This window comes from Cupressus sempervirens, chromosome 8 (assembly GCF_028749045.1).
Source record: "Cupressus sempervirens isolate cs-2001-9-10 chromosome 8, ASM2874904v1, whole genome shotgun sequence".
Lineage (NCBI taxonomy): Eukaryota > Viridiplantae > Streptophyta > Pinopsida > Cupressales > Cupressaceae > Cupressus > Cupressus sempervirens.
This window is the reverse complement of record NC_143125.1, coordinates 581,206,728-581,222,553: the sequence shown is the minus strand read 5'-3', so window position 1 is coordinate 581,222,553 and position 15,826 is coordinate 581,206,728. Positions and strand designations below refer to the sequence as shown.

The 15,826-nt window shown below is 30.0% G+C and overlaps 1 long non-coding RNA gene across 1 annotated transcript; it reads left to right on the top strand.

Annotated features, from left to right (window-relative positions):
- Positions 1-4,159: 4,159 nt before the first annotated feature.
- LOC149543758 (uncharacterized) lies at positions 4,160-15,213 on the top strand. The gene is made up of 2 exons (XR_016355249.1): positions 4,160-4,243; positions 14,856-15,213. It is a non-coding gene; the product is annotated as an uncharacterized LOC149543758 (long non-coding RNA).
- The last annotated feature ends 613 nt before the right edge of the window (positions 15,214-15,826 follow it).

The following is a 15,826-nucleotide window of genomic DNA, read 5'->3' as shown; positions in this document are numbered from 1 at the left end:
AAGTCTACAAGCATCTTTCAAGCATTCCTCCATTGGAGGTCAAGGATTTGAGCATTCAATTGTGGGAGTCATCTTCAAGATCTCCTTCAATCCATTCAAGATCCTTTTTTGTATCTTCTAAATCCATTTATCTTCATCTTCTTGATCAAAACCATTTATTGAAGTATGCACATTGCATTTGATACAAGAGATCCTGCTATTATAAGGTGAATTCTTACATCTACTTTACATTTCATGCTATTCTAATTAATTCAATTCAAGGTTAATTCCTAAACTGGGGTTTGACCAAGGTAAACCCCCCATCAACAACAAAAACCATTCTTTATTGCAAGTTGTGAATATCAAATTATTCCCACAATAAAGCTAGATAGTTTTTACATCAAAAAAACCTTCAATCTTTTACATCAATTATTCCCACAATAAAGCTAGATATTTTTTACATCAAGATAGACAAATTTAGATACAAACCATAACTCTTATAATCTTTCCTGATAACTAATTTTCCAAATAGTAAAATATAGTTCAAGAAAATTATTCCAAAATAATATTTTTTGTTCTCTTACATATTCTCACATTAGTTTAATTAAAAAAATAAACACTACAAGTCTAACACTTCAATTTATCTAGAAATTCAAACACCGTCAATATTTTCTTGAAACTATATTTGCCAAACTCTTCACAACTCAACAACAATGATTGCACTTAATTAGTGTACTCTAACAATATGTTTCATACTTATGTTTCCCTTTCTCTTTCAATCTTTAGCTTCCATTCATGTCATGTAAGCACTTCAAACAAGAAAAAATAAAAATAAAAACTAGTTATTTTGTGTCTTATTCCCTAAACACTAGGGATACTAGATAATCCTATACATGCATGCTGATATTAAAAAAAAAAAAAACTATAAAATAAACCTTTTCCTTTTTTCCTTAGAAAACATAAAATAATTCATATTCAAACAAGAAAAGAAAATTAAATTAGCATATCATAGAAAAGGACTCAACATCAATCACACAATTGTGCTTCTCCAATTGACTTGATCTCATTATCAAAGTTGTGATTTATACTAAAACCTTTTGCCACTAAAATGAAATAATTCAATCTCTTGCATAATTTTATTATTAATCTAGATTAAATCATAATATTTTTCTCTATTAAAAGGCATTTTTTACTCGACTTTTTTATTTTTGTTTTAATACATGAGGGGTATCCCCATGTCCTAACTCAGTGAGAAAACCTATATGAACTTTGACACAGTTTAAAAAAATGTCACCTTGTTTCTAGCATTTGGTCCTTAGTCTACATGACATGATAGATGAAGTTGTGGTCTTCACAAATTTGATGGATTCCTTAATTTTATTCTTAGATATCACCACAAAACCATATTTGTCATTACATTTAAATAATTTCTTCACATGTGATATGAAAGACTTTTATGTAATAGGTCATTTGTCCTTCTTGTTGGTTACAAAGTTTTTTTTTTCTCTAATTGACTAAAAAGTTATCTAGGGAATCCTTTTAATTTCCCTAGAAATTTGTGGATACAACCCACTTACCATGAAGTGAGAGAGATTGGGTATTATTTTCCTAATATTTGACTTAATTTATGTATTACACACATTTCCTAATGTTTGTTATAGGAGATAATGTTATATACACATATACCTTAATATCTTTTATTGTTTAATATAGGTTTTTATTGATGTAATGATTTTATTTTTTAATGCAATTGATAATTTTGATAGTTATTAGTTCTTATTGTGGTCTATAGAACTATAGACAATGAATATAATGTAACTAGTGATTAAATTTCATAGTTTTAATCAATCAATATTTTTAACAATTTAATATATTAGTATTTTATAAAGTTAGATGTAAACAATATAAGTTTGCTTGTTTATAAAGACACTTATCACCAATCTAATTGGTTTAACAATAAGGACATATTTTTCAAAAGAAATATTTTTGGTAGAAACTTAGTTACTCAGCAACCTTGTTAATTTAGAGTCAATTAATAAACTTAACATAAAAATGAGAAGACGCATGTAGTCTTATACAGGTTTTAATTGATGTAATAGAATTTTTTAAATTGTTATAATAAAATTGAATAATTATTAATTTCTTATATTTATATAATAAATAAAATAGTTTATTTAAATTCTTTATTGTAAATATTTTATCATATTATTAATAAATATTATACTTACAAGGAAATCTAATTATAACATATATAATTATACTATGACATAATCTAATCTACTAATAACTATTTATTTAATCGAATCGTTCTCATGAGAATTAGAATCTTGTCTAAACATAGGTCAATAAATTTGATTGTAAAACTAATAGAATAAAATTTTCAGAAAAAATAGATAAACATTTTTAAAAAGATCTTGAAATATATTATTGCTTGTTAGTTCAACAAACTTTTAAAATTATTAGGTCTTTTTGATATATGCATACTACTATTAAAAAAATCAAAACTATAAAATAAATATTTTTTCTTTTTTCCTTAAAAAACATAAAATAATTCATATTCAAACAAGAAAAGAAAATTAGATCAGCGTATCATAGAAAAAGACTCAACATTAATCACACAATTGTGCTTATCCAATTGACTCGATCTCATTATCAACGTTGTAATTTATACTAAAACATTTTACCACTAAAATGAAAAAATTCAATCTCTTGCATAAATTTATTATTAATGGAATAAAATTATAATGTTTTTCTCTATTAAAAGGCATTTTCACACAACTTTTTTATTTTATTTTAATACATGAGTGGTATCCCCACATCCTAACTCAATGAGGAAACCTATATGAACTTTGACACAGTTTTAAAAATTGTCACCTTGTTTCTAGTATTTGGTCCTTAGTCCACATGACATGATAGACAAAGTTGTGGTCCTCGTGGATTTGATGGATTCCCTAATTTTATTCTTAGATGTCACCACAAAACCATATTTGTCATTACATTTAAATAATTTCTTCACATGTGACATGGAAGACTTTTGTGTAATAGGTTGTTTGTCCTTCTTGTTGGCTACAAAGTTTTTTTTTTCTTAGTGACTACAAAGTTATCTAGGGAATCCTTTTTATTTCCCTAGAAATTTGTAGATACAACCCACTTACCATGAAGTGAGAGAGACTGAGTATTATTTTCCTAATATTTGACTAAATTTATGTATTACAAACATTTCCTAATGTTTGTTATAGCAGATAATGTTATATATGCATATACCTTAATCTCCTTGTGGTTTAATATAGGTTTTAGTTAATAAAATGACTTTTTTATATAATGTAATTGATAATTTTGATAGTTATTAGTTTCTATCATGGTCTATAGAACTATAGACAATGAACATAATATGATTAGTGATTAAATTTCATAGTTTTAATCATTCAAACTTTATCAATATTTTTAACAATTTAATATATTAATATTTTATTTAAAGTTAAATGCAAACAATATAACTTTACTTATTTATAAAGACATTTATCACCAATCTCATTGGTTTAACAATAAAGACAAATTTTTCAAAAGAAATATTTTTGATAGGAACTTAGTTACTCAAAAATCTTGTTAATTTAGAGTCAATTAATAAACTAAACATTAAAATGAGAAGATGTATGTAGTCTTATGTATGTTTTAATTGATGTAATAGATTTTTTTTTAATTGTTATTATAAAATTGAATAATTATTAATTTATTATATTTATATAATAAATAAAATAGTTTATTTAAATTCTTCATTGTAAATATTTTTATCATATTATAAATAAATATTATACTTACCAATAAACATTATTATAACATATATAATTATACTATGACATAATATAATCTACTAATAATTACTTATTTAATCTAATTTTTCCTCATGAGAATTAGATTCTTGTCTAAACATGAGTCAATAAATTTGATTCTAAAACTAATAGAATCAAATTTTCATAGAAATTAGATAAGCATTTAGAAAAAGATCTTGACATATATTATTGATTGCTAACAACAATTTTTTTAAAATTATTTGGCCTTTTTGATATCATGTGAAGAAGACTTCACACCTTCACACTATTGAAAGCACCAATATAGCTTGGTAGGGTCCTCTAGCCTAACATAATGGGTAACACGTAATTCTTTTTGTCCTGAAGCACATTGAAGCTCAGCATTTATCCAGGCAAGAAGAGGCTTTAAACTGGCAATGCAATAATTTGTTTATTTAAGGATACGTTAAATGAAGGTAAGAAAATCTCATACTGTGCCTGCATTTTGGTTATGAATTTTAGTGCATAAAGCTAATAAGCAAATGTTTAAAAAAAAATTAGTTCAGGCTTATACCAAGAATTAGTTCTATGCTTAAGGATTTCCATAATGTGTATCGAATATTGAAATTGATTGGCTATCATCTCTTTTAATCTTTTCTTTTTTCCAGTCTGTGGTCTGCTCTCTGCTTTCTTGAATAATTTAATCTCTTATCATAGTGAAGAAATTGAATGTGCATTTTGAACTCAGATCTGAAGCATTGGGCTCATAAATTGAAAAAAATTCACTCACAACATTATGTTAATTTTCGGTTCAAGATAATGTTTTACTGATCTTTATAGAATATGAAATAATTATATATATACCAAAGACTAATAGAAACCTTCCTTTTCTTTTCTTCTGTCCCCAAGCACAAAGAATGTAAAATAACCAAATTTGTATACAACTACTATCAACGGAAGAAGATTAAATCAAGCCATCATACAATAATAATAATAAAGACTCAATATTATTCCCAAATTTGTGCTTTTTTAACTGACTCAATCTCATTGTCAATGTTCTGATTAAGACTAAAATCTTCTACCACTAAAATGCAAGGAAGTCAACCTTCGCCTAAATTTGTTACCAATCAAGTAAAGGTACCATATTTTTCCTCATAGAATAGTGAGGTTTTTCCACATAGTTCAACAAACTTCACTTTGTTGCTAATGTTTGGTACTTAGTCCACATTCTATGATAGTTGATGGATTCCCTTGTTTTATTTTATTCTTAGACGTCAACACAAAACCATATTTGTCATTACCTAAGTGGGATCTAAAATGTTTAAATAATGTCTTCACATGCCACATTAATGACTTCTTTGTCTTATGGCTTATATCTTTATGGTTGATCACTAAGGGTCCGTTTGGTTCGTGGAATTTAAAAAACCTGGATTTCTACAAACTTTGGTTTAGCCAAATCAAGGTTTTGTATATCTTCGTTCCGATTTTTGGGATTTTACTGAAACCGTTTGTTTCACTCAGAAGATGTGTGTGAAGACACATTTTTATGTGTAAGCTTGGAGTTGAAGGCAAATTTCAAAAAGTAGTCCAATCTATTGTTTTTACACTCCTTAAAAAACAAAACTAGGTTTTGATTTTCAATTCCTACTATTTTTAGGAAGTTGGAAAACTCGGTTTTGAGGCAAAATTGGAAGTCCCATATGCTAATTCCATTTTGCAAATTTTGAAACAAACACACAAATTTTCAAAACCGGATTTTGAAAAAGCCAATTCCTGTCATCTTCCAGGAACCAAACGGACCCTAAGCTATTTAGGGAATCCTCCTTATTCTGTTAAACTAATAATTGCACCTTAATATGGTGCAATGGTTATGTAAAATATATTAAAGAGTGGAGAGAAAAGTTTGAAAATTTTTTATTCAATTTAAAAAGATAATTAGTTTAAATCTTATCAGCTCTTTTTAGTTTAAATCTTACTAGATGTGTTTATCATTAGTCTAATAAATTGGTCATTACTATTGTATAACTTTTTTACATTATCATATATCATTTCGATTGCCAATTGTATAAAATGGATTTGATTGTGAATAATGGGCTCTTGATTTATTAAAATAGTCACTATGTTGATTATGGGAGTGTATTGGGCAATTTTAAGAATGTGATGCAAGAGACGATGATGAAGCCAAAATTTGATATGTTCATTGTCTTCAAAATGTTGGTACATAAATTTGATACTAATGACTGAAGCTATTCTCAAACCTTTTTTTGAAGAGCATAGACATATAAAAGTCATATTTATTTCTAGGGTTCAGCTGAAGAGGGAAGAGCTCTAGGAAATTTCAACACTCCACACTAGAAGACAACTATATTGCCTACTCGCCAAATTGTTTATAGTTATAGGTACACTGGTAATTTTTAGCCAAATAATAATGAGAGATCATCTAAAATTATACCAAAGTAGAGGTTTTATTGAAAAGAGCACCCCTTGCACCCAAAACATGTCATGTCATCCTCTACCATCCTTGTTCTTAAATATTAATGGAACATAAAGTATAACCCATGTTTAATTTCTTTATCCATATATGACTAATATATGAAGCATATAATTGTAAGAAAAATTTCAAAAAAAAAAAAGATTTGTGGAAGATTAGTATAGATCTTGAAAGTGAATAGAAGATGTTTCACAAACATTGTCAATGCAATTGTTTTGTTTAGGAAAAAAAAGTCAAAACCCCATTTCTAAAACTAAATGGCATGGATCAATCTTGGGTATAAGATTAGCATAATGGAAATTAGATAAGCAATGGAAATATTTTTAACATGCATATAATCATCATCAACCATTCCTAGAAAATGTACAATTGATCAACATTGATTTCTTGAGTGCCAAATAAAAAACAGTTACACACATTCAATTCCCAAGTACATATTTTCTTCTTATTTCTACCATTTGTTTCACTTGACACCTATAATAGTACTTCTCATATGCAATGACCTTTGCATATCTAATGCAATGTTTAGTTGGAAAATAATATTATCTTAGGAAATTGGATATTAAATACCTAATTCCAAGGTGTATAATTCTTTAATACTTTGATATATAATACTTTGTTTTTCATAATTATCTTTTCTATGAGGTTTTATTATTATGAATAATTTTTTAACAATTCATATTTACAATACAAATTTAAAGGTTCATTTTACTTTAGATAATTTTGTTATTACGAATTTAAAAGTTCTTTTTACAGAGATTCTTATAACTCTCTATAGACTTTAATGATTACTACGAATAAGACAACTCTTACTCACTTTTTAAATTGATGTTTGATTTCTACAAATATTTAGGAAAACATATTACGTTCATAATGCTTTACATTTGGAGCCTCAATTTGTTTCCTTCACCTTATTTATTCTTTAGAATTAAATATGATTATATATGATCAAATATGTAAAATTTTGAAGGATTTCATTAGTTCTGATATACCTTCATTTTAGTACATATGCTCTTTTATTTTAATTCCCTTTAAGATTAGTTTGTTGAAATTATGTTTGAATTTAAATTAAATCTTCCTAGTGGTAAAGAAAATGTGCACTTTTTTCTCCTTTGTTTTTAGCTCAATTTCATTTATTTGTTTAAAATGTAATTGACTAGCTCATAATTGATATATTCCAACATAAAACTTAAAACATAATCTAAATCTAACTTGATTCCATCTATACAAATTATGAAGGGTTGGTTTTGATCTTTAATTTATTATCTGGGTCAAATTTATGGTTGCATAAATAACCTAAGTTAGCTCTATGTGCATGAAAGTGATCCTACTATTTACAAATTGAAACTTAAATTTATTAATTTTTTTGGTAGCTTCTATCGGATAACATTACGAGTCTGAGCTATTGATGATGATGATGATGATGATGATGATGATGATGATATATATATATATATATATATATATATATAATAGAGAGAAATTAATATAATAATGATTCATGAAAAAAGCTTGAGGGAAGGGAGGGCTCTACAATTGGTTTTGTTTGTAGAGCCCTCTTTATTGTTTGTATAGGAATCTATGGCCTCTACCTCGCTCGAGGCCACACAGACAAGGCATTTAATGTCGGTGACCTTCCCTCCACTCAATCATGCCCTAGGTTTGGCTTCATCAACACCTACCCATTCATCATCTTTTCTCAGACAGAGTAACCTACACTATGGAGAGCAATCAAATAACATAAGGCATTACATGTCCTTCATGCAGGCCCTTTAAGGAACAAGAGTCTTGCCCGCATGTGCCAAGTTCATCTGGGGAGAAGCTACCTCCCTATGCAACTCGAAAGAGAAGGAGATAGAGGTAAGAGCCCTTTATAAAAAAAATTCATTAAACCTAATGACCAAATGTCACTGGAGATTGATAGAGAAAAAAGTAGGCTTAGAAACTGTGCCATATATTTTGTTTCTATGGTTGTCGATAAACTTCCATCAAGAAATTTCTTGAATGACTGGATTAAAAGATTCTGGGGTCAAATATTTGGGCACCATTACTTATTCTTCCATATGGTTCAAAAGGGTTTTTTTATCCTATTTTTCCATAACTCTAATTCACAAAAATCTATAGTATCTAAAACCAATTCTAGAGGGTTGGTAATTATGAATTTAGAGCACTTCCTTGGTCGTTGGACTCTTCAAATGAAGAAGTGTTGGCTCTTTCAAGCCCTAGATGGGTTACAAATAGCAACTTGTCATCGTCTGTGTGGAATTCTATCTTATAATTACTAGAACCTATGAGGAGAGTTTTAAAAGTAGACCATTACAATACTTTGTTTCTAAATATAGATGTTAGGCTTTTAATTTCCATCCATCTAGGTTTGTAGGATTCTGAGAGTATCTCTTTGGAAATTGGGGAATCCCTTCTTGAATGCCTAGTTACATATATGGGTGGTCTTAACACTTTCTATCTATGTAGGAAGGAAGGACATAGCAAAAAATATTGTCCTTTACTGAAGAAGAAGCCTCCTCCTAGGGATGTTATGTCTACTCCTAAACTCCTACAAAATATCAAATATTCTATTGTCAACCCATCCTCCCAATCTAGACCTAAACAAATCTTTATTGATCATGTTGCCTCGCAATGGATTCAAGATGTGGACAAAGTCCAACCCTCCCTTGATAGCTTGAAAGAGGAATTTTCTAAGGACCCTCCTGAGCCTCCCTCTAATAATGTTTCTTATCCATTATCAAAACTAGAAAACCTATAGAAATCCCAGGATGTTGACTTTTGTCTATGTCCTAAGTTCTCAAACTCTGCCTCTTGCTCTCTCTCAATACTCAGCAATTGGCCCTGCAATCTATCAAAGCGAAGGACGAGTATCTTAGAAGATTGTCATGTAAATCATATTGGAGAATTTAATCTATTCCCCCTTTGGGAAAAGATACATGATTGCATCTCCTCCAATTTTTAACCCCTTTGAGGAGCCTAAAGATTCCCTTTCTATGGTAACTCAAAGTGAGTCCCCAGATATTCAAATTCAAGAAAGCATTGATTGTCTTAATAAGGAAGAAAGATTGCATGACTATGCACTATTGGTGATTCCAACCTCATTTCCATTGTCACCCCCTTGACAACTACAAGTTTATCCTAGGGTCTAAAGGGACAATATGGGAAAGCATTGAGACTCCTCAAGTGGGTAACTTTTCCCATGATGAGGAGATTCAACCAACAGTTGCCCTAGTGGGAGGTTTAGAGGAGCTCTCCAATGTGAAGGAATGAGCAGAGGATGGAAATTTCATATTTAATGTTGATAAACAAAAGGAAAGAAAAAGAATCCTAAAAGATAGATCCTTTTATATTAGAAGTAGGAGAAATCATTAGAAGTAAGAGAGTTAGACCATCTTTGTCTGGACGAAACATTGAACCTTCTAAATTGGCCAAGTGCAAGCTACTTGATTGTTTTAGAGGCTTTCAAACCCCTATGGAAACAAATAAATAAACTATTATATGGATAAGTTGAAATTAGCATCATAGAATGTCAAGGACTTGAGTCCTCTAATAGGAAATGCATTATAAAAAGATTTCTTAAAATGACCAATGAAGTAGATGTGCTCCTTTTTCAAATAGTCAAGCATGTAGGATTTACATTGGATATTGCATTGAAATATATCTACAAGGATTCTATTGCCATTTCTGCCAATCACCAGAAAGGTAAAGGAGGTACATATGTTTTGGTGGGTCCTAGATGGAAGAATTCAGTAAATTAATGGGGATGCTCTCCCTACAAAAAAGCTACTTGGGTATCCTTTAAGTTAGGATAATTTGAATTTAGGATTTTCCCAATCTATGGTCCCAATAAGCTATATGATAGAATCAAAATTTGGCAATGACTCTCCTCCCTTCCTAGCACCCCTTAGATTCTTGTAGGAGACTTTAAAATGGTAGAGAGGGCTCAAGATAAAATTGGTAGTCTTAAGTTTGAATAGAAAAGAAATGAAGAGTTTATTTGGAACATATTACTAGGGAAGCTTAATCTTATAGATCCCTAGTAGATATGAAGACTTAGTCCAAGGGTATTTGGTTTACCTAGCCCAACTATAAAAAAGAGTCAAAATAATTTATTGCACATTAGACAGTATTTATTTAAAAAAAGATAGTTTTAGTCAAGTCTCAAACCTATAGATGACATTCCAGTCATAGTTTTTCCCTTTTCCCTCTTTGATCATCACCCTATCTCCTCTTAAATCAAGATTGGCCCCCCTAAACCTTCTGCTAAGAATGCCAAATATTTTTCCCTTAATGCTTCCTTGCTAGAAGACCAATATATATTGGTTGTTACCAATATTATCCAATAGCATAACTCCTATGTTTGTCACCATAAAGACCTGGTTAGTAGATGCAATTAAAATATGACATTTTGGCAAATCCTATTAAAAATATTATGCAAGAAAAATCTAAAGATACTAGGGTTCATGAACTTTTCCAAATAAGGTCTTTCCAAAAGGTAGAAGCAAATGTGCAAAGCCAACTCTTCAATTGTGGTGCACTTGATGCAATGTCAAGAGCCAAACATGATCTTAGAAAACTCCAAACCAGATACAAGGATCCATACTTATATCAAGAGTGAATTGGTTGAATTTGGGTGATAAATGATCTAAGTTTTTTTTATAGACTCTTCAAATTAAAGAAGAAAAGGATAAGATTAACTACTTGTGTGAGAATGAGAATATGATTTCCTCTCCTAAAGATATCTTATATGATTTTTCCCACTTAAAAAAGCATTTTTTTTAATCTAAAGATGATGTGGGAAAAATGAAAGAAGACAGAGATAAAATTTTATCTATCATTCCATTTTTTTTATGTAGATTCTATTCTTTTAGGTACCCCTATAACTCTAGATACAATTAGGAATACAATTTAGAATATCAAAGAAAAATCTCTTGGAATGGATGGGCTATTAGTTGGGCTCTACAAAGTCAACTTAAGTTGGACTGCTCTGAGCTCAAGGAAGTGTATGAGTTTGCATTGGAGAAGGCATCTTTGGGACAAGAGATTAATGCAGGGCTAGTCAAGTTGATCCTCAAAGGAGGAGACAAAACCCTTAACAATTTTCTGAGTCTTATTGCCCTCTTAAATGTTACATAAAAGATACTTTCCAAATTTCTAGCCTCTAGGATAGAAAACATCTTCCTGGTAATCATAATCCCCACATAAATAAGATTTTTCAAGAGAAGACACATCTTGGAGAACTTAATTACATGTTGGGAGACTATAGGTTGTGAAAAAGTCTTAGGCCAGAATATAGGGATGCTTCTTATTGATTATGAAAAGGCCTACAAAAAAGTTGAATGGGGACTCATTTAGATGATGTTGCAAGCACTAGGGTTTTCTCCTACACAATGTCACATGGTCTTCGTCTTGATGAAGGATGTTAACATTTGATATAGTTGAAGTTAATGGGGATAGATATAATTCCTTTGAGTTATCTAGATCCATAAGGCAAGGTTGTCCATTGACCCCTTCTTTGTTTGTGGTTGTTGCATATTCATTTCATTATTTACTAAGAGATAACCTACTGTCTCTAAGAGTTGGAGGAGAATTCCTAACAATGAGGAGATTTCTAATGTCCAATTTTTTTGATGATAAGGAAATCCTCTTTATGATAGAAGAGGATAATATGAACCACTTAATAGTTAATATTGATCTCTTTTGATCTATCTCCAAAAATAAAATATACATCTCCAAGTCTATCTTGCTATGTTGGGAAATATTACCCCCAACATGGCATCTTAAATATGGTATTGGGTGGAGGGGGTGGGAAGTATATGTGGTTAAGTATCTTGGGATTCCTTTTAATGCTAGTCCTAATATTAATGACATGTGGTTGTGGATTAAAGACAAGATTAGTGCGAAGATTAATAAATGAAACTCTTCCTACATGAACATGTCATGAAGGATTCAGGTTTTCTCTACCTCGGGAAGTAAAACATCTATCTCCAAGGCTATCCTTATATGTTGAGAGATATTACTCCCAGCATATATGGTATCTAAAATATGGTATTTGGTGGTGGTGGTGGGGGGCAGGGGGGGCAATCATGTGGTTAGGTATCTTGGGAGTCCTTTTAATATTAGTCCTAATATTAATGACCTATGGTTGTAGATTAAAGACAATATTAGTACTAAGATTAATAAAAAACACTCCTCCTACATGAACATGCCACAAAGGATCCAACTTTGTTAGAAAATGTCATCCTCATATAGTGTGTATTTCTCCTTTGTCTAGTTATTTAATGTTGGTCAATTTGGTTTCATTTAGAAAACCATCAGGGATTTCTTGTGGTCTGATGGTAAAGGTGCTAATAAATCTCATGCATTGAGATTGGACTAGTTTGCTAATGGAAATAAGTTGGGGGATTATGCTTAAAAGACTTAAAACTCAAGGGATTACATTAACAGTTAAATGGATTGCCAAATAAGCTCTAGATAATGAACCATAGAAAATATTAATGAAGAGAAATATAAATAGGGGGTACCCTTTTTTAGCCAAATTCTGGATTGGCTTAGACATGTTGGACTTCCTTTCCCTTAATATTTGGACTTTCGTTGGAGGCTCCAATGTGTTCAAATCATTGTGGAAAAGTTGGACAAGTCCCCTATTTGGTGATATCTTAAGAATTGAAGTGTCGATTTTTATTAGAACATAATAGTTGATCTATTCATGTTAATATATCATATAGTAGAATTTGTAGGAAATAATATTTATAACTAACCAATCAATTGTGGGATTTCAATAACAACATATGAATAAAAGTAATAATTAGACATTAATTAACTAGCTAAATATATGATATTAATCAATAGTATTATATGTCAATTAATAATTAGCTAAATACTAGGATGAAAACTAATATATTGATTAACAAACTAAATAAAGACATTAAAAAACTAATATTGACATCCTTTACTAAATTGGTCACCACATCAATTGATGTGCTAAAGGACACAAACCTTTTAGGGGCACAAACCCTTATAAATAAGCATTACCACCAAGCATAAAAGAGAGGAAAAATAAATTGAATGCAACATATATGAAAATCAACACCTTATCGTTTAAAAATACTTGTCAAACTAATATTTTAATAGCAATTATATCACTGCAAAGCTGAGAACATCCTCAATAAACCTTCTTCATTTCAATAAATTCAAATAGATTAAAAGTCGCCAGATACCTTCTCGAAGTTTAGAAGTCACCTAAATGATGCCAATTCATGTTTTTAGAGTTGACCATAAAGGCTTGGTGGTTAACTGGCCTAATTGGATTGTCTTGCCCAAAAATTAGGGCAAAAATACACAAATTTTTATTTATTTGAAGAAGGCTATAACTGAGTTGTCTACTTGTTAACACTGAAAGACTTGCAAATAAGATAATAGTAAGAGAATGCTTACCAGTCTCAAGTCTCAAAGTTACACGATTAGGTTGCAAGGTGTTTAGGATTTAAGTTTTGAATTTACATCATCAATCAAGGTGAAAATTATAAGGTAAAGTTATGGTACATTTAAAGAGTCTCACTATTGTTTCTAGGTTTAGACTAGATTGGAAATATAAGAGGAGTAACTAAGAGGGGAGGGGTGAATCAGTTAGCACAAATTTTTTTTTGAGATCCCTTAAGATGTTAATACAATTCAAATAAAAAACTGTGCTAAAACTGAAATGTTGCTTTAACTCAGTTAACATAGGAACACTTGGTTTACATTAAGAATTATTGTCGGTCGGTAAACACTGAAATAATTACTTCTTAAGATGTTTAGTGTGATTAATCATAATTAACTTAGCTGCAAAATCATAAAGAAAATAATTTACTTCTAGGAGGAAATAAAATATTATTTAATTACACTCTCTAGAAGCTTTCCCCTTTCCATTACAATGATTAGTTATGCTTCTAGAAAATGCACACAATAATTAGTTGTGCTTCTAAAAAATGGATTAATTAAATATAAAGTCACCTTTAGATTTATTTATTGACTTTAATTTAATTTATTTCTACTTATTTCTCCACTTAGCCTTCATAGAATGAAAAGCTAAGAAGTCCACTAAGGGTCTAAAAGATGGGAGACATTACATTTTTAAAGGAAGAAAGCACCATTTCCATCATTACACACACATGATCTCATTTGTCAAGCATTAGTTCTAACTATAGTGTTATAATTATAAAACCATTTATACAGAATGCATACGTAAACAAAATAATTGATTAGAGATAGAGGATATACTTACTTGGTTGTAGTAGAAGTCATTTAACCAATTTGTCAAGTGAGGTATTTTTTTATTCAACCCCATTCTAGAAGGTGAAAATGCCTTGGTCTTGGCACTCAAACCATATTTTTTCATTGTGCATGTTACTTATAATTAGAAGGTTTTCTAAATATTTGTTATTAATGTTGCTTGGATGATTTCTAATTTTTGCATGTAGTTTATGAGCATCTTCTTGCTTTCTGTTACAAATTGATTTCGTCCTTTGTCCTTTGTTGATAGTATCAATTAGTTTTTAAGGGCATGGTTTTCTACTAGCATATGGATGATTTATCTCTCTATTATGTAGGTAAGGTTTTGAGCCAAGTCTATGTGGAGAGAAGTACACATTCTTGGATGAAGTGTTATTGGAATGACTGGGGATGATTACTAGTTTAGTTTATACTAAGAACTCAATTTTACATGGCAAGGGATTTGTCTTGATGTTGCTGACCTAAATCCTATTGTACTCTAATGTTTGGCTTGACCTAAGGTTTTGAAGGCCAAATGTTCCAAGGTTGATGAAATTTTCTTCTTTATGGTTCATGTCCTTCGTACCCCATTGAGATAGATTTGATTTTTACACTAGTGTGGGCATTTTATTTTGAGGGTTCATTATTATTTCTGATTTTTAACTATTTAAGGATTTTTTAGGGTTTATCCTTTCATAGCTATCTTTGTTATTTTTGAATTCCCTTTACCAAATATTTGAATAATATTGTTTTGGATAGCCAAGTAATTTCTAGTGTTTAGGGCATATTTTGATCTTGCAAAAATATATTCATGTTTTTCGTTTTGAGCAGAGCTTTAATGGATTTAGCATGTTTTGAATTGTTGGTCGTATTATTTTCCACCCAATTTTCCTCATGTCGAAATTGATTTTTGTTGTTTGAATCCATGATTTCAAGAGCTTCAAACCTATTTTTGGTGTCCACTATATATTTTGTACTTGAATGTTGCTTCTGCTCGGAGTATGCAAATAAAAACATTCCTTGTCCTTCCACTTTTTGCTAAAATCATACTTCTTTTTGTGCAATTGTGAGCCATGCCCATTTCCCTTGAAATGCTTTGTATATTACTTAATTAAAATTGATTGTTGTACTGCAAAATGAATTCACATTAATTTTACCTTTTTCTTCCCTATCAAAGATATAAACTGTGACTATCGCTGACAAATTAAATACACTTTTTCTAGTTTATTATTTCTTCTTTGATTTTTCGCTTGACCTCATGTGCATTGCTTTGCTTGTATAGTTTGTTTTTTGAACCAAAAATTTGGTA